Here is a 17,487-nt window from a genome sequence, read left to right on the forward strand (position 1 = left end):
GCTTCCTGTGCCAACCGGAAGTGCCTTTAATTGGGTCACACTGTCTGTTTTGAAGGGTTAGAAAAGTCACATCTCTCCAAAACTTCATATGTGTGACTAGGTAACCCTCCTGAACTGTAAATCAGTCATTTCACCCAGCAGATGTCAAAGTAAAGCTCTCTCACACACACACAGCAAGGATGGAGTAAAAAAGTGCGGTGCCTAAAGACACAGAGAGCGGCATAAACATAATCCCTAGGCCGTGCCGAATTCAACGAGATATCCGCTTGACCGTAGCTCGCTCGGTCTGAGAGCAGCGAGCATTAGAAAAGTAGGCCCAAAATGAAGCCTGCACCACAACGTCATTTGATTTTGGGTGACAGCGGCGGAACCGTTAGGTTTAGAAAGACAATTCAACCACAGGAATGTTCCTAAGGTCCTTCCGATCCGTGCAAGCCTAAGTTTGACCGTGTGGCATTAACCCTTAACAGTAAAACACGTTTTTTTGATCTCATAGAATACAATGATATCTCTCCCCATAGGAATACATTGCCTGCTCCACTAAATTCAACCTGGAGCTTATATGGGTTATGAATTCCTTATGAACCTGTCTTCGGTACCAGTCCATCAAGCCACTATAAGGTCTACCTATGTCGATTCTAAGCTTCCTGGACCAACCGGAAGTGGTTAAAATCGCCCTAAAAGTGTATACCCATACCCTGCCTCCATTTTGATAGACATAGTGCATTGAACCCTGTGTAAATCAGTCAATTCTTAACGTAAAGACTTAAAACTCAGGATTCTGTAATAGAATACCCCAATGAGGATGTGTGTTGAGTTATAGCTTCCTCTGCCAACCGGAAGTGCCATAATTGGTGTCTCATGGGCTGTTTCGAGGGGTTAAAAAAATCTGATCTTTCCAAAACTTCATATATGTGATTAGGCAACCCCCATGAACTGTAAATCAGTCATTTTTCCCATAAAATTTCAAAGGAAAACTAAATCACACACACACACAGCTTGGAAGTAGGGACCCATTGGGGTGCGTAGAGACATACACTCCCGGCATTAGTTAATCTTGTTGGAACTTTTAAAGAACCGTCAGACCTAGAGTTCCGAAACTTTAGAATCCTGTTCTAGACCTCAGGTCGATAGTGCGTGGGGAGTTACGTCGCTCTAGAAGGTTCTCGGACCGAGAAACAGCCTTGTACATTTGCAATGACTTCAATTCATTTTGACCATTACGAAAATGGCGACATTTAGAAATGTCCCAGAGTCACAAGACTAGGTGCATTGTGACCGTCTCGGCCCATAGAGACAGAACCCATCGTTTCTGTCCGACGGCTCATTCAAGGACCCCGTAGCAAGTAATTGAAAAAAGTGGGTTTTCAGCACCAATTAGGGTTTTACTCGGACACCAAATGACCTATCGAGCCGCAACTTGGGATTCGGGGTCGCCTCAGCTAGGCCTACACATAACACAAGAAATGGACCCGCAGCTAGAACGTAACTACGTGTTTTATGTGTCTTTTATGGTTTGAACCGAAGGCGTTGTGAATTTTGGGCCAGCTCTGAAGTATGTGACACTTGGCTACTAAACGAGTTGGGAAAAGTGGGTTTGGTGTCAGTTTGTATCAGTTTGGTGTCAGAATGATATCAAATTGACTGATGGACGGTGACTTGCTGGTGACTCTTGTCCATTTGCAATATGTTTAAACGGTGAGGTACCATCACCAAAAGTGACATTCTGAAATCAACCCTAACGAGCGATGGAGAGGTACCAGAATCACTGCCCAGCCATCCCGAGTTCATCGGGCCAGTCAATTTCGCATTCCTGCACGATTTTTATAGCATGACAAATTCGTGATGGTGAATGCCCAGTTAACCATATTGCAAATGCACAGTGACTTTGCAAGAGTGAGAAAATATAAACAAATGGACATTCTGAAATCAACCCTAACGAGCGATGGAGAGGTACCAGAATCACTGCCCAGCCATCCCGAGTTCATCAGGCCAGTCAATTTTGCATTTCTGCAGGATTTTTGAGCATGTCAAATTTCTTATGACATTTTGCCCCCACAAAACATATACCTTATGCACAAGTAAAAAAAATAATAATAATATGATAATAAAATATGACTAAAGTATGTTGATACAGTTCTTATATGTGTGTAATTGACATAAAATTCGAAAGAATTTCGAAAAACGGTCCAGAAAGCACTTTTTTAGGGGTGTGTGAAGTTTTTTATGAAATTTTGCCATTTTTGACTTTTGACTTTTGACTTCCTATTAAATCATATTGCAAATGGACAAAACATGTGCCTTATGCGCAAGTAATTACACATGTGTAATTGACAAAAAAAGCGAAAGAATTTCGAAAAACGGTCCAGAAAGCACTTTTTTAAGGGGTGATAAGTTTTTGACAAAAAATTCATTTTTTCAAAATTTGGCTTTTGGATGTTGACTTGGGGTCCATTTCCTATATGAAAAACCACGGTGGAGTGCACACGCCACCTGTTGGATTTTTGAAGTGTTACAACTGGCAATTGCCATATGGCATTTGCAAAACATTTTGCATGAATCAACGCCGATTTGGGTGGTATTGTCCATCGTGTACATGGTTTGTACTATGCCAATGTTTTCCCATTCATTTTTGTCCATTTCAGGGGGGGGGGGGGGGGGGGTATTCCCTTACAATTCTAAGTGACAAATCATGCATTCCAATTCTTGCACAGATTGTAATGGGCACATATTATGTGTCTAAAATACCTTTTTGAAGGTTGTACTGATTATGATGAGCTAAGCTAATTCCAGCTGTGTAGCCATGTTTGTTAACATGCAATGCATTCTGGGTTTCACGTCTGTTTGACCAAAGATGTTATAACAAAATGAGGTGAGTAAGAGTTCACTCATTTTTTGAGGACTTCCGAGAAAATTAATGGTGGGATGTGAAGGACGGTAGATGACACACCCCTACAAAAAAAACAGACCAAACTTATCTCGTCTTCTCTTATTATCTTCGGTTCTGTGAGGGAAAAAATGCATGGCTGCGCGCTGAAACTAATCGTCGGATTACTTTCGATTTCTGTGTTTTAACTAGTTATTTCGATCAATGGTGAGCTCACCCGTGATGTGATTAATTATATATAGTAATTGCTATTAGCTAATTCATATTGTAGTTTATGTCAGAGTTAGAAAATATGACTGCTTGTGTTGGGTCAATCTTTCCTCAGCGCTAGGACAAATGTAGCCTACATTTTTCCGGTTAGGATGATTGTGTTATGCTATATTTACTTCTGTGAATATCTGAACATTGCATCCAAAAATAAACTGCTGACATTCTGGACATAACTTTGTGAGGACTGTGTTTGTGTAAATAGTTTCTGAAAAAAGTGTGGCCAGCTCAAACGCTGATTGTTGCGTCATTCAAAACTGCCGTTCTAAACAAGCATTCTAAATGAGTGTTCTAATCACACGGGTATGATCGTACGCTTCAGGGACCACTGTAGAACGATCACACCCGTGTGATGGTACGTGTGAAAGGGTTAAAGCAGATGATTTGAACACTGTGGACAATTAACAGCAAGTTGAAGCCTTGAAAAACACAAACACTTTTCCTTAAACAAGGTCTAAATCATGTTTGATGCACACTGTAAGTAAAAAATATTTGTAGAACAGTTTAAAATAGATGATAGGATCACTGTGGACAATTTTCAACAAGTTGCAGCCTTGTAAAACAGAAATAAAAACGTTGCCATAAACAAGGCCTAAATCATGTTTTGATGCACTATGTAAGTACATTTTTTTGTCTATACTGTTAAAACTAGATGATAGGATCACTGTGGAAAATTTTCAACAAGTTGCAGCCTTGAAATACAGAAATAAAAACTTTTCCATAAACATGGTCTAAATCAAGTTTGATGCACTCTCCATGTCAATTTTTGGCTGTGCTGTTTATTCGAGATGATATGAACACTGGACACTTTTCAGCAAGTTGCAACATTGAAATACAGAAATAAAAACTTTTCCATAAACTTGATCTAAATCATGTTTGATGCACTCTGGGTGTCCAATTTTTGCTCTGCTGTTTATTTGAGACGATATGAACAAGGTGGACAATTTTTAGCAAGTTGCAACATACAGAAATAACTTTTTTCCATAAACAAGCTCTAAATCATGTTTGATGCACTCTGGATGTCCAATTTTTGCTCTGCTGTTTATTCGAGACGATATCAAACGTGATTTGGAGCTTGTGTATGGAAAAGTGCTTATTTCTGCATTTCAATGATTGCAACTTGCTGAAAACTGTCCACAATGTTCATTTAGACAGCACAGCAGAAATTGGACATCCAGAGTGCATCAAAACACAATTTAGAGATTGTTTATGGAAATAAAGTTTTTTCTGTATTTCAATGTTGCAACTTGCTGAAAACTGTCCATGGTGTTCATTTCAACTCGAATAGACAGCACAGCAAAAATTGGACAAACAGAGTGCATCAAACATGATTTAGAGCTTGTTTATGGGAAAATATTTTTTCCTGTATTTCAATGTTGCAATTTGCTGAAAACTGTCAAATTGTTCATTCCATCTCAAATAGACAGCACAGCAAAAATTGGACATCCAGAGTTTAGCTCTAAACATGATTTAGAGCTTTGTTTATGGAAAAGTGCTTATTTCTGCATTTCAATGTTGTGTGTTAGTGTTTCATACTGGAGAGGGAATGCAAATCAACGACGCTGGACAGAGTGGAATCAGGTGTATCAAAAAGGCTGTTTATTGGTCAAAGATATCTTGTCCCGCAGTTTAACGTGCACGGATCTAGTTCATATAACCCGGTAAGGAGTCAGGTGAAAAAGAGGCCTAGATATTGGTCACAGCAGATTTTATACATGGAATATGTAGGTGGAGTCTTGTCGTGTTGGTCTTCTGACTGGTCCTGAAGAGTTGGAGGCGGGCCTTGCTCTCGCCAGAGCGGGCCCCATTGGTGCACCGCAAAAGTCCTTTGCTCTTGGCACCCGACCAGTAGGGGGGGGGTAGAGTGTGTGTGTACAGTGAGTTTTACAGGGGAGTAATATTTGCGTGATGGCAGCTGTGTGTCCTTCGGATAATCATGTTATTGCACACAGGCTCTAGACTTGGCTGAAGACACTGGGCCCAGAGTTATCTGAGGGCATCCGGTTTAACCAGAGCTTTGGTCTGCTAGTAACGCTTTATATTAGATTATTTATATAACAGTTGCAACTTGCTGAAAACTGTCCACAATGTTCATTTAGACAGCACAGAAAACATTGGACATCCAGAGTATATCAAACATGATTGAGAGCTTTGTTTATGGAAAAATAATTATTTCTGCATTTCAATGTTGCAACTTGCTGAAAACTGTCCACGGTGTTCATTTCAACTCGAATAGACAGCACAGCAAAAATTGGACATCCAGAGTATATCAAACATGATTGAGAACTTTGTTTATGGAAAAGTGCTTATTTCTGCATTTCAATGTTGCAACTTGCTGAAAACTGTCCAAATTGTTCATTTAGACAGCACAGCAAAAATTGGACATCCAGAGTGCATCAAACATGATTTAGAGCTTGTGTATTGAAAAAACGTTTTTTCTGCATTTCAATGTTGCAACTTGCTGAAAACTGTCCACGGTGTTCATTTTAATTCGAATAGATAGCACAACAAACATTGGACGGACATCCAGAGTGCATCAAACGTGATTTAGAGCTTGTGTATGGAAAAGTGCTTATTTCTGCATTTCAATGTTGCAACTTGCTGAAAACTATCAACAATGTTCATTTCATCTCAAATACACAGCACAGCAAAAATTGTACATCCAGAGTACATCAAAACATGATTTAGAGCTTGTTTATGGAAAAGTGCTTATTTCTGCATTTCAATGTTGCAATTTGCTGAAAACTATCCACAATTTTCATTTCATCTCAAATACACAGCACAGCAAAAATTGTACATCCAGAGTGCATCAAACGTGATTTAGAGCTTGTGTATGGAAAAGTGCTTATTTCTGCATTTCAATGTTGCAACTTGCTGAAAACTGTCCACACTGTTCATTTAGACAGCACAGCAAAAACTGGACATCCAGAGTGCATCAAACGTGATTTAGAGCTTGTGTATGGAAAAGTGCTTATTTCTGCATTTCAATGTTGCAACTTGCTGAAAACTGTCCACGGTGTTCATTTTAATTCGAATAGATAGCACAACAAACATTGGACGGACATCCAGAGTGCATCAAACGTGATTTAGAGCTTGTGTATGGAAAAGTGCTTATTTCTGCATTTCAATGTTGCAACTTGCTGAAAACTATCAACAATGTTCATTTCATCTCAAATACACAGCACAGCAAAAATTGTACATCCAGAGTGCATCAAAACATGATTTAGAGCTTGTGTATGGAAAAGTGCTTATTTCTGCATTTCAATGTTGCAATTTGCTGAAAACTATCCACAATTTTCATTTCATCTCAAATACACAGCACAGCAAAAATTGGACATCCAGAGTGCATCAAACGTGATTTAGAGCTTGTGTATGGAAAAGTGCTTATTTCTGCATTTCAATGTTGCAATTTGCTGAAAACTATCCACAATGTTCATTTCATCTCAAATAATACACAGCACAGCAAAAATTGGACATCCAGAGTGCATCAAACGTGATTTAGAGCTTGTGTATGGAAAAGTGCTTATTTCTGCATTTCAATGTTGCAAACTTGCTGAAAACTGTACACAATGTTCATTTCAACTCAAATAGACAGCAACAGCAAAAATTGGACATCCAGAGTGCATCAAACGTGATTTAGAGCTTGTTTGTGGAAAAAACGCTTTTTCTGTATTTCAAAGTTGCACCTTGCTGAAAACTGTCCACAATGTTCATTTCAACATTTCAACAGAGTGCATCAAACATGATTGAGAGCTTTGTTTATGGAAAAGTGCTTGTTTTTGTATTTCAATGATGCAACTTGCTGAAAACTGTCCACGGTGTTCATTTCAATTCGAATAGATAGCACAACAAACATTGGACATCCAGAGTGCATCAAACGTGAAATAGAGCTTGTGTATGGAAAAGTGCTTATTTCTGCATTTCAATGTTGCAATTTGCTGAAAACTGTCCACGATGTTCATTTCATCTCAAATACACAGCACAGCAAAAATTGTACATCCAGAGTGCATCAAACGTGATTTAGAGCTTGTGTATGGAAAAGTGCTTATTTCTGCATTTCAATGTTGCAACTTGCTGAAAACTGTCCACACTGTTCATTTAGACAGCACAGCAAAAACTGGACATCCAGAGTGCATCAAACATGATTGAGAGCTTTGTTTATGGAAAAGTGCTTATTTCTGCATTTCAATGTTGCAACTTGCAGAAAACTGTCAACGGGGTTCATTTTAACTTGTATAGACAGCAACAGCAAAAATTGGACATCCAGAGTGCATCAAATATGATCTTAGAGCTTGTTTATGGAAAAAACGCTTTATCTGTATTTCAATGACGCAACTTGCTGAAAACTGTCCACACTGTTCATTTAGACATCACAGCAAAAACTGGACATCCAGAGTGCATCAAACGTGATTTAGAGCTTGTGTATGGAAAAGTGCTTATTTCTGCATTTCAATGTTGCAACTTGCAGAAACCTGTCAAGGGGTTCATTTTAACTTGTATAGACAGCAACAGCAAAAATTGGACATCCAGAGTGCATCAAACGTGATTTAGAGCTTGTTTATGGAAAAAACGCTTTTTCTGTATTTCAATGTTGCACCTTGCTGAAAACTGTCCACAATGTTCATTTCAACATTTCAACAGAGTGCATCAAACATGATTGAGAGCTTTGTTTATGGAAAAGTGCTTGTTTTTGTATTTCAATGATGCAACTTGCTGAAAACTGTCCACAATGTTCATTTCAACTCAAATAGACAGCACAGCAAAAATTGGACATCCAGAGTGCATCAAACATGATTGAGAGCTTTGTTTATGGAAAAGTGCTTATTTCTGCATTTCAATGTTGCAATTTGCTGAAAACTGTCCACAATGTTCATTTCATCTCAAATACACAGCACAGCAAAAATTGTACATCCAGAGTGCATCAAACGTGATTTAGAGCTTGTGTATGGAAAAGTGCTTATTTCTGCATTTCAATGTTGCAACTTGCTGAAAACTGTCCACAATGTTCATTTCAACTCAAATAGACAGCACAGCAAAAATTGTACATCCAGAGTGCATCAAAACATGATTTAGAGCTTGTGTATGGAAAAGTGCTTATTTCTGCATTTCAATGTTGCAACTAGCAGAACACTGTCAACGGGGTTCATTTTAACTTGTATAGACAGCAACAGCAAAAATTGGACATCCAGAGTGCATCAAACATGATTGAGAGCTTTGTTTATGGATAAGTGCTTATTTCTGCATTTCAATGTTGCAACTTGCTGAAAACTGTCCACAATGTTCATTTCAACTCAAATAGACAGCACAGCAAAAATTGTACATCCAGAGTGCATCAAAACATGATTTAGAGCTTGTGTATGGAAAAGTGCTTATTTCTGCATTTCAATGTTGCAACTAGCAGAACACTGTCAACGGGGTTCATTTTAACTTGTATAGACAGCAACAGCAAAAATTGGACATCCAGAGTGCATCAAACGTGATTTAGAGCTTGTGTATGGAAAAGTGCTTATTTCTGCATTTCAATGTTGCAACTTGCTGAAAACTGTCCACGGTGTTCATTTTAATTCGAATAGATAGCACAACAAACATTGGACGGACATCCAGAGTGCATCAAGCTTGATTTCAATGTTGCAACTTGCTGAAAACTGTCAACAATGTTCATTTCATCTCAAATACACAGCACAGCAAAAATTGTACATCCAGAGTGCATCAAAACATGATTTAGAGCTTGTGTATGGAAAAGTGCTTATTTCTGCAGTTCAATATTGCAACTTGCTGAAAACTGTCCACGGTGTTCATTTCAATTCAGACAGATAGCACAACAAACATTGGACATCCAGAGTAGATCAACATTTTTAGAGCTTGTTTATGGAAAAAAAACGTTTTATCTGTATTTCAATGATGCAAATTGCTGAAAACTGTCAACACTGTTCATTTAGACAGCACAGCAAAAACTGGACATCCAGAGTGCATCAAACGTGATTTAGAGCTTGTGTATGGAAAAGTGCTTATTTCTGCATTTCAATGTTGCAATTTGCTGAAAACTATCCACAATGTTCATTTCATCTCAAATACACAGCACAGCAAAAATTGGACATCCAGAGTGCATCAAACGTGATTTAGAGCTTGTGTATGGAAAAGTGCTTATTTCTGCATTTCAATGTTGCAACTTGCTGAAAACTGTCCACAATGTTCATTTCAACTCAAATAGACAGCACAGCAAAAACTGGACATCCAGAGTGCATCAAACATGATTGAGAGCTTTGTTTATGGAAAAGTGCTTATTTCTGCATTTCAATGTTGCAACTTGCAGAAAACTGTCAACGGGGTTCATTTTAACTTGTATAGACAGCAACAGCAAAAATTGGACATCCAGAGTGCATCAAATATGATCTTAGAGCTTGTTTATGGAAAAAACGCTTTATCTGTATTTCAATGACGCAACTTGCTGAAAACTGTCCACACTGTTCATTTAGACAGCACAGCAAAAACTGGACATCCAGAGTGCATCAAACGTGATTTAGAGCTTGTGTATGGAAAAGTGCTTATTTCTGCATTTCAATGTTGCAATTTGCTGAAAACTGTCCACGATGATCATTTCATCTCAAATACACAGCACAGCAAAAATTGTACATCCAGAGTGCATCAAACGTGATTTAGAGCTTGTGTATGGAAAAGTGCTTATTTCTGCATTTCAATGTTGCAACTTGCTGAAAACTGTCCACACTGTTCATTTAGACAGCACAGCAAAAACTGGACATCCAGAGTGCATCAAACGTGATTTAGAGCTTGTGTATGGAAAAGTGCTTATTTCTGCATTTCAATGTTGCAACTTGCAGAAACCTGTCAAGGGGTTCATTTTAACTTGTATAGACAGCAACAGCAAAAATTGGACATCCAGAGTGCATCAAACGTGATTTAGAGCTTGTTTATGGAAAAAACGCTTTTTCTGTATTTCAATGTTGCACCTTGCTGAAAACTGTCCACAATGTTCATTTCAACATTTCAACAGAGTGCATCAAACATGATTGAGAGCTTTGTTTATGGAAAAGTGCTTGTTTTTGTATTTCAATGATGCAACTTGCTGAAAACTGTCCACGGTGTTCATTTCAATTCGAATAGATAGCACAACAAACATTGGACATCCAGAGTGCATCAAACGTGATTTAGAGCTTGTGTATGGAAAAGTGCTTATTTCTGCATTTCAATGTTGCAATTTGCTGAAAACTGTCCACGATGTTCATTTCATCTCAAATACACAGCACAGCAAAAATTGTACATCCAGAGTGCATCAAAACATGATTTAGAGCTTGTGTATGGAAAAGTGCTTATTTCTGCATTTCAATGTTGCAACTTGCTGAAAACTGTCCACACTGTTCATTTAGACAGCACAGCAAAAACTGGACATCCAGAGTGCATCAAACGTGATTTAGAGCTTGTGTATGGAAAAGTGCTTATTTCTGCATTTCAATGTTGCAACTTGCTGAAAACTGTCAACGGGGTTCATTTTAACTTGTATAGACAGCAACAGCAAAAATTGGACATCCAGAGTGCATCAAACATGATTGAGAGCTTTGTTTATGGATAAGTGCTTATTTCTGCATTTCAATGTTGCAACTTGCTGAAAACTGTCCACGGTGTTCATTTCAATTCGAATAGATAGCACAACAAACATTGGACATCCAGAGTGCATCAAACATGATTGAGAGCTTTGTTTATGGATAAGTGCTTATTTCTGCATTTCAATGTTGCAACTTGCTGAAAACTGTCCACGGTGTTCATAGACAGCACAACAAAAATTGGACATCCAGAGTGCATCAAACGTGATTTAGAGCTTGTGTATGGAAAAGTGCTTATTTCTGCATTTCAATGTTGCAACTTGCTGAAAACTGTCAACAATGTTCATTTCATCTCAAATACACAGCACAGCAAAAACTGGACATCCAGAGTGCATCAAACGTGATTTAGAGCTTGTGTATGGAAAAGTGCTTATTTCTGCATTTCAATGTTGCAACTTGCTGAAAACTGTCCACAATGTTCATTTCAACTCAAATAGACAGCACAGCAAAAACTGGACATCCAGAGTGCATCAAACATGATTGAGAGCTTTGTTTATGGAAAAGTGCTTATTTCTGCATTTCAATGTTGCAATTTGCTGAAAACTGTCCACAATGTTCATTTCAACTGAAATAGACAGCACAGCAAAAACTGGACATCCAGAGTGCATCAAACATGACTGAGAGCTTTGTTTATGGAAAAGTGCTTATTTCTGCATTTCAATGTTGCAACTTGCTGAAAACTGTCCACACTGTTCATTTAGACAGCACAGCAAAAACTGGACATCCAGAGTGCATCAAACGTGATTTAGAGCTTGTTTATGGAAAAGTGCTTATTTCTGCATTTCAATGTTGCAACTTGCTGAAAACTGTCCACAATGTTCATTTCAACTCAAATAGACAGCACAGCAAAAATTGTACATCCAGAGTGCATCAAAACATGATTTAGAGCTTGTGTATGGAAAAGTGCTTATTTCTGTATTTCAATGTTGCAACTTGCTGAAAACTGTCCACACTGTTCATTTACTCAAATAGACAGCACAGCAAAAATTGGACATCCAGAGTGCATCAAACGTGATTTAGAGCTTGTGTATGGAAAAGTGCTTATTTCTGTATTTCAATGTTGCAACTTGCTGAAAACTGTCCAAAATGTTCATTTCAACTCAAATAGACAGCACAGCAAAAATTGACATCCAGAGTGCATCAAAACATGATTTAGAGCTTGTGTATGGAAAAGTGCTTATTTCTGCATTTCAATGTTGCAACTTGCTGAAAACTGTCCAAAATGTTCATTTCAAACTCAAATAGATAGCACAACAAAACATTGGACATCCAGAGTGCATCAAACATGATTTAGAGCTTGTGTATGGAAAAGTGCTTATTTCTGCATTTCAATGTTGCAACTTGCTGAAAACTGTCACACTGTTCATTTAGACAGCACAGCAAAAACTGGACATCCAGAGTGCATCAAACGTGATTTAGAGCTTGTGTATGGAAAAGTGCTTATTTCTGCATTTCAATGTTGCAACTTGCTGAAAACTATCCACAATGTTCATTTTATCTCAAATACACAGCACAGCAAAAATTGGACATCCAGAGTGCATCAAACGTGATTTAGAGCTTGTGTATGGAAAAGTGCTTATTTCTGCATTTCAATGTTGCAACTTGCTGAAAACTGTCCACAATGTTCATTTCAACTCAAATAGACAGCACAGCAAAAACTGGACATCCAGAGTGCATCAAACATGATTGAGAGCTTTGTTTATGGAAAAGTGCTTATTTCTGCATTTCAATGTTGCAACTTGCTGAAAACTGTCCACAATGTTCATTTCAACTCAAATAGACAGCACAGCAAAAACTGGACATCCAGAGTGCATCAAACATGATTGAGAGCTTTGTTTATGGAAAAGTGCTTATTTCTGCATTTCAATGTTGCAATTTGCTGAAAACTGTCCACAATGTTCATTTCAACTGAAATAGACAGCACAGCAAAAACTGGACATCCAGAGTGCATCAAACATGACTGAGAGCTTTGTTTATGGAAAAGTGCTTATTTCTGCATTTCAATGTTGCAACTTGCTGAAAACTGTCCACACTGTTCATTTAGAACAGACAGCACAAAAACATTGGACATCCAGAGTGCATCAAACGTGATTTAGAGCTTGTGTATGGAAAAGTGCTTATTTCTGCATTTCAATGTTGCAACTTGCTGAAAACTGTCCACAATGTTCATTTCAACTCAAATAGACAGCACAGCAAAAATTGTACATCCAGAGTGCATCAAAACATGATTTAGAGCTTGTGTATGGAAAAGTGCTTATTTCTGCATTTCAATGTTGCAACTTGCAGAAAACTGTCAACGGGGTTCATTTTAACTTGTATAGACAGCAACAGCAAAAATTGGACATCCAGAGTGCATCAAACATGATTTTAGAGCTTGTTTATGGAAAAGTGCTTATTTCTGCATTTCAATGTTGCAACTTGCTGAAAACTGTCCACAATGTTCATTTCAACTCAAATAGACAGCACAGCAAAAATTGGACATCCAGAGTGCATCAAACATGATTGAGAGCTTTGTTTATGGAAAAGTGCTTATTTCTGCATTTCAATGTTGCAACTTGCTGAAAACTGTCCACAATGTTCATTTCATTCAAATAGACAGCACAGCAAAAATTGGACATCCAGAGTGCATCAAACATGATTTAGAGTTTTGTTTATGGAAAAGTGCTTATTTCTGCATTTCAATGTTGCAACTTGCTGAAAACTGTCCACAATGTTCATTTCAACTCAAATAGACAGCACAGCAAAAATTGGACATCCAGAGTGCATCAAACATGATTTAGAGCTTTGTTTATGGAAAAGTGCTTATTTCTGCATTTCAATGTTGCAACTTGCTGAAAACTGTCCACACTGTTCATTTAGACAGCACAGCAAAAACTGGACATCCAGAGTGCATCAAACGTGATTTAGAGCTTGTGTATGGAAAAGTGCTTATTTCTGCATTTCAATGTTGCAATTTGCTGAAAACTGTCCACAATGTTCATTTCAACTCAAATAGACAGCACAGCAAAAATTGGACATCCAGAGTGCATCAAACATGATTGAGAGCTTTGTTTATGGAAAAGTGCTTATTTCTGCATTTCAATGTTGCAATTTGCTGAAAACTGTCCACAATGTTCATTTCATCTCAAATACACAGCACAGCAAAAATTGGACATCCAGAGTGCATCAAACATGATTGAGAGCTTTGTTTATGGAAAAGTGCTTATTTCTGCATTTCAATGTTGCAACTTGCAGAAAACTGTCAACGGGGTTCATTTTATAACTTGTATAGACAGCAACAGCAAAAATTGGACATCCAGAGTGCATCAAACATGATTTAGAGCTTGTTTATGGAAAAGTGCTTATTTCTGCATTTCAATGTTGCAACTTGCTGAAAACTGTCACACTGTTCATTTTAAAATAGACAGCACAGCAAAAATTGGACATCCAGAGTGCATCAAACATGATTGAGAGCTTTGTTTATGGAAAAGTGCTTATTTCTGCATTTCAATGTTGCAACTTGCTGAAAACTGTCCACGGTGTTCATTTCAATTCGAATAGATAGCACAACAAACATTGGACATCCAGAGTGCATCAAACGTGATTTAGAGCTTGTGTATGGAAAAGTGCTTATTTCTGCATTTCAATGTTGCAATTTGCTGAAAACTGTCCACAATGTTCATTTCATCTCAAATACACAGCACAGCAAAAATTGGACATCCAGAGTGCATCAAAACATGATTTAGAGCTTGTTTATGGAAAAGTGCTTATTTCTGCATTTCAATGTTGCAACTTGCTGAAAACTGTCCACAATGTTCATTTCATCAAATAGACAGCACAGCAAAAACTGGACATCCAGAGTGCATCAAACATGATTTAGAGCTTGTGTATGGAAAAGTGCTTATTTCTGCATTTCAATGTTGCAATTTGCTGAAAACTGTCCACAATGTTCATTTCAACTCAAATAGACAGCACAGCAAAAACTGGACATCCAGAGTGCATCAAACGTGATTTAGAGCTTGTGTATGGAAAAGTGCTTATTTCTGCATTTCAATGTTGCAACTTGCTGAAAACTGTCCACACTGTTCATTTAGACAGCACAGCAAAAACTGGACATCCAGAGTGCATCAAACGTGATTTAGAGCTTGTGTATGGAAAAGTGCTTATTTCTGCATTTCAATGTTGCAACTTGCTGAAAACTGTCCACAATGTTCATTTCAACTCAAATAGACAGCACAGCAAAAATTGGACATCCAGAGTGCATCAAACATGATTAAGAGCTTTGTTTATGGAAAAGTGCTTATTTCTGCATTTCAATGTTGCAACTTGCTGAAAACTGTCCACAATGTTCATTTCATCTCAAATAGACAGCACTGCAAACATTGGACATCGAGAGTGCATCAAACATGATTTAGAGCTTGTTTATGGAAAAGTGCTTATTTCTGCATTTCAATGTTGCAACTTGCTGAAAACTGTCACAATGTTCATTTTAACTCAAATAGACAGCACAGCAAAATTGGACATCCAGAGTGCATCAAACATGATTTAGAGCTTGTTTATGGAAAAGTGCTTATTTCTGCATTTCAATGTTGCAACTTGCTGAAAACTGTCCACAATGTTCATTTCAACTCAAATAGACAGCACAGCAAAAATTGGACATCCAGAGTGCATCAAACATGATTTAGAGCTTTGTTTATGGAAAAGTGCTTATTTCTGCATTTCAATGTTGCAACTTGCTGAAAACTGTCCACAATGTTCATTTCAATTCAAATAGACAGCACAACAAAATTGGACATCCAGAGTGCATCAAAACATGATTTAGAGCTTGTGTATGGAAAAGTGCTTATTTCTGCATTTCAATGTTGCAACTTGCAGAACACTGTCACACGGGTTCATTTAACTTGTATAGACAGCAACAGCAAAAATTGGACATCCAGAGTGCATCAAACATGATTGAGAGCTTTGTTTATGGAAAAGTGCTTATTTCTGCATTTCAATGTTGCAACTTGCTGAAAACTGTCCACGGTGTTCATTTCATCTCAAATAGATAGCACAACAAACATTGGACATCCAGAGTGCATCAAACGTGATTTAGAGCTTGTGTATGGAAAAGTGCTTATTTCTGCATTTCAATGTTGCAACTTGCTGAAAACTGTCCACAATGTTCATTTCAACTCAAATAGACAGCACAGCAAAAATTGTACATCCAGAGTGCATCAAAACATGATTTAGAGCTTGTGTATGGAAAAGTGCTTATTTCTGCATTTCAATGTTGCAACTTGCTGAAAACTGTCCACACTGTTCATTTAGACAGCACAGCAAAAATTGTACATCCAGAGTGCATCAAAACATGATTTAGAGCTTGTGTATGGAAAAGTGCTTATTTCTGCATTTCAATGTTGCAACTTGCTGAAAACTGTCCACAATGTTCATTTCATCTCAAATAGACAGCACAGCAAAAATTGGACATCCAGAGTGCATCAAACGTGATTTAGAGCTTGTGTATGGAAAAGTGCTTATTTCTGCATTTCAATGTTGCAACTTGCTGAAAACTGTCCACAATGTTCATTTCAACTCAAATAGACAGCACAGCAAAAATTGGACATCCAGAGTGCATCAAACATGATTTAGAGCTTGTTTATGGAAAAGTGCTTATTTCTGCATTTCAATGTTGCAACTTGCTGAAAACTGTCCACAATGTTCATTTCACTTAGACAGCACAGCAAAAATTGGACATCCAGAGTGCATCAAACATGATTTAGAGCTTTGTTTATGGAAAAGTGCTTATTTCTGCATTTCAATGTTGCAACTTGATGAAAACTGTCCACAATGTTCATTTCATTTAGACAGCACAGCAAAAATTGGACATCCAGAGTGCATCAAACGTGATTTAGAGCTTGTTTATGGAAAAGTGCTTATTTCTGCATTTCAATGTTGCAACTTGCTGAAAACTGTCCACAATGTTCATTTCAACTCAAATAGACAGCACAGCAAAAATTGGACATCCAGAGTGCATCAAACATGATTTAGAGCTTGTTTATGGAAAAGTGCTTATTTCTGCATTTCAATGTTGCAATTTGCTGAAAACTGTCCACAATGTTCATTTCATCTCAAATACACAGCACAGCAAAAATTGACATCCAGAGTGCATCAAACATGATTTAGAGCTTGTGTATGGAAAAGTGCTTATTTCTGCATTTCAATGTTGCAACTTGCTGAAAACTGTCCACAATGTTCATTTCAATTCAAATAGATAGCACAACAAACATTGGACATCCAGAGTAGATCAACATTTTTAGAGCTTGTTTATGGAAAAAAACTTATTTCTGTATTTCAATGATGCAAATTGCTGAAAACTGTCAACACTGTTCATTTAGACAGCACAGCAAAAACTGGACATCCAGAGTGCATCAAACGTGATTTAGAGCTTTGTGTATGGAAAAGTGCTTATTTCTGCATTTCAATGTTGCAACTTGCTGAAAACTGTCCACACTGTTCATTTAGACAGCACAGCAAAAACTGGACATCCAGAGTGCATCAAACGTGATTTAGAGCTTGTGTATGGAAAAGTGCTTATTTCTGCATTTCAATGTTGCAATTTGCTGAAAACTATCCACAATGTTCATTTCATCTCAAATACACAGCACAGCAAAAATTGGACATCCAGAGTGCATCAAACATGATTTAGAGCTTGTGTATGGAAAAGTGCTTATTTCTGCATTTCAATGTTGCAAC

Source organism: Oncorhynchus masou, unplaced genomic scaffold (genome assembly GCF_036934945.1).
Source record: "Oncorhynchus masou masou isolate Uvic2021 unplaced genomic scaffold, UVic_Omas_1.1 unplaced_scaffold_1651, whole genome shotgun sequence".
Taxonomy (NCBI): domain Eukaryota; kingdom Metazoa; phylum Chordata; class Actinopteri; order Salmoniformes; family Salmonidae; genus Oncorhynchus; species Oncorhynchus masou.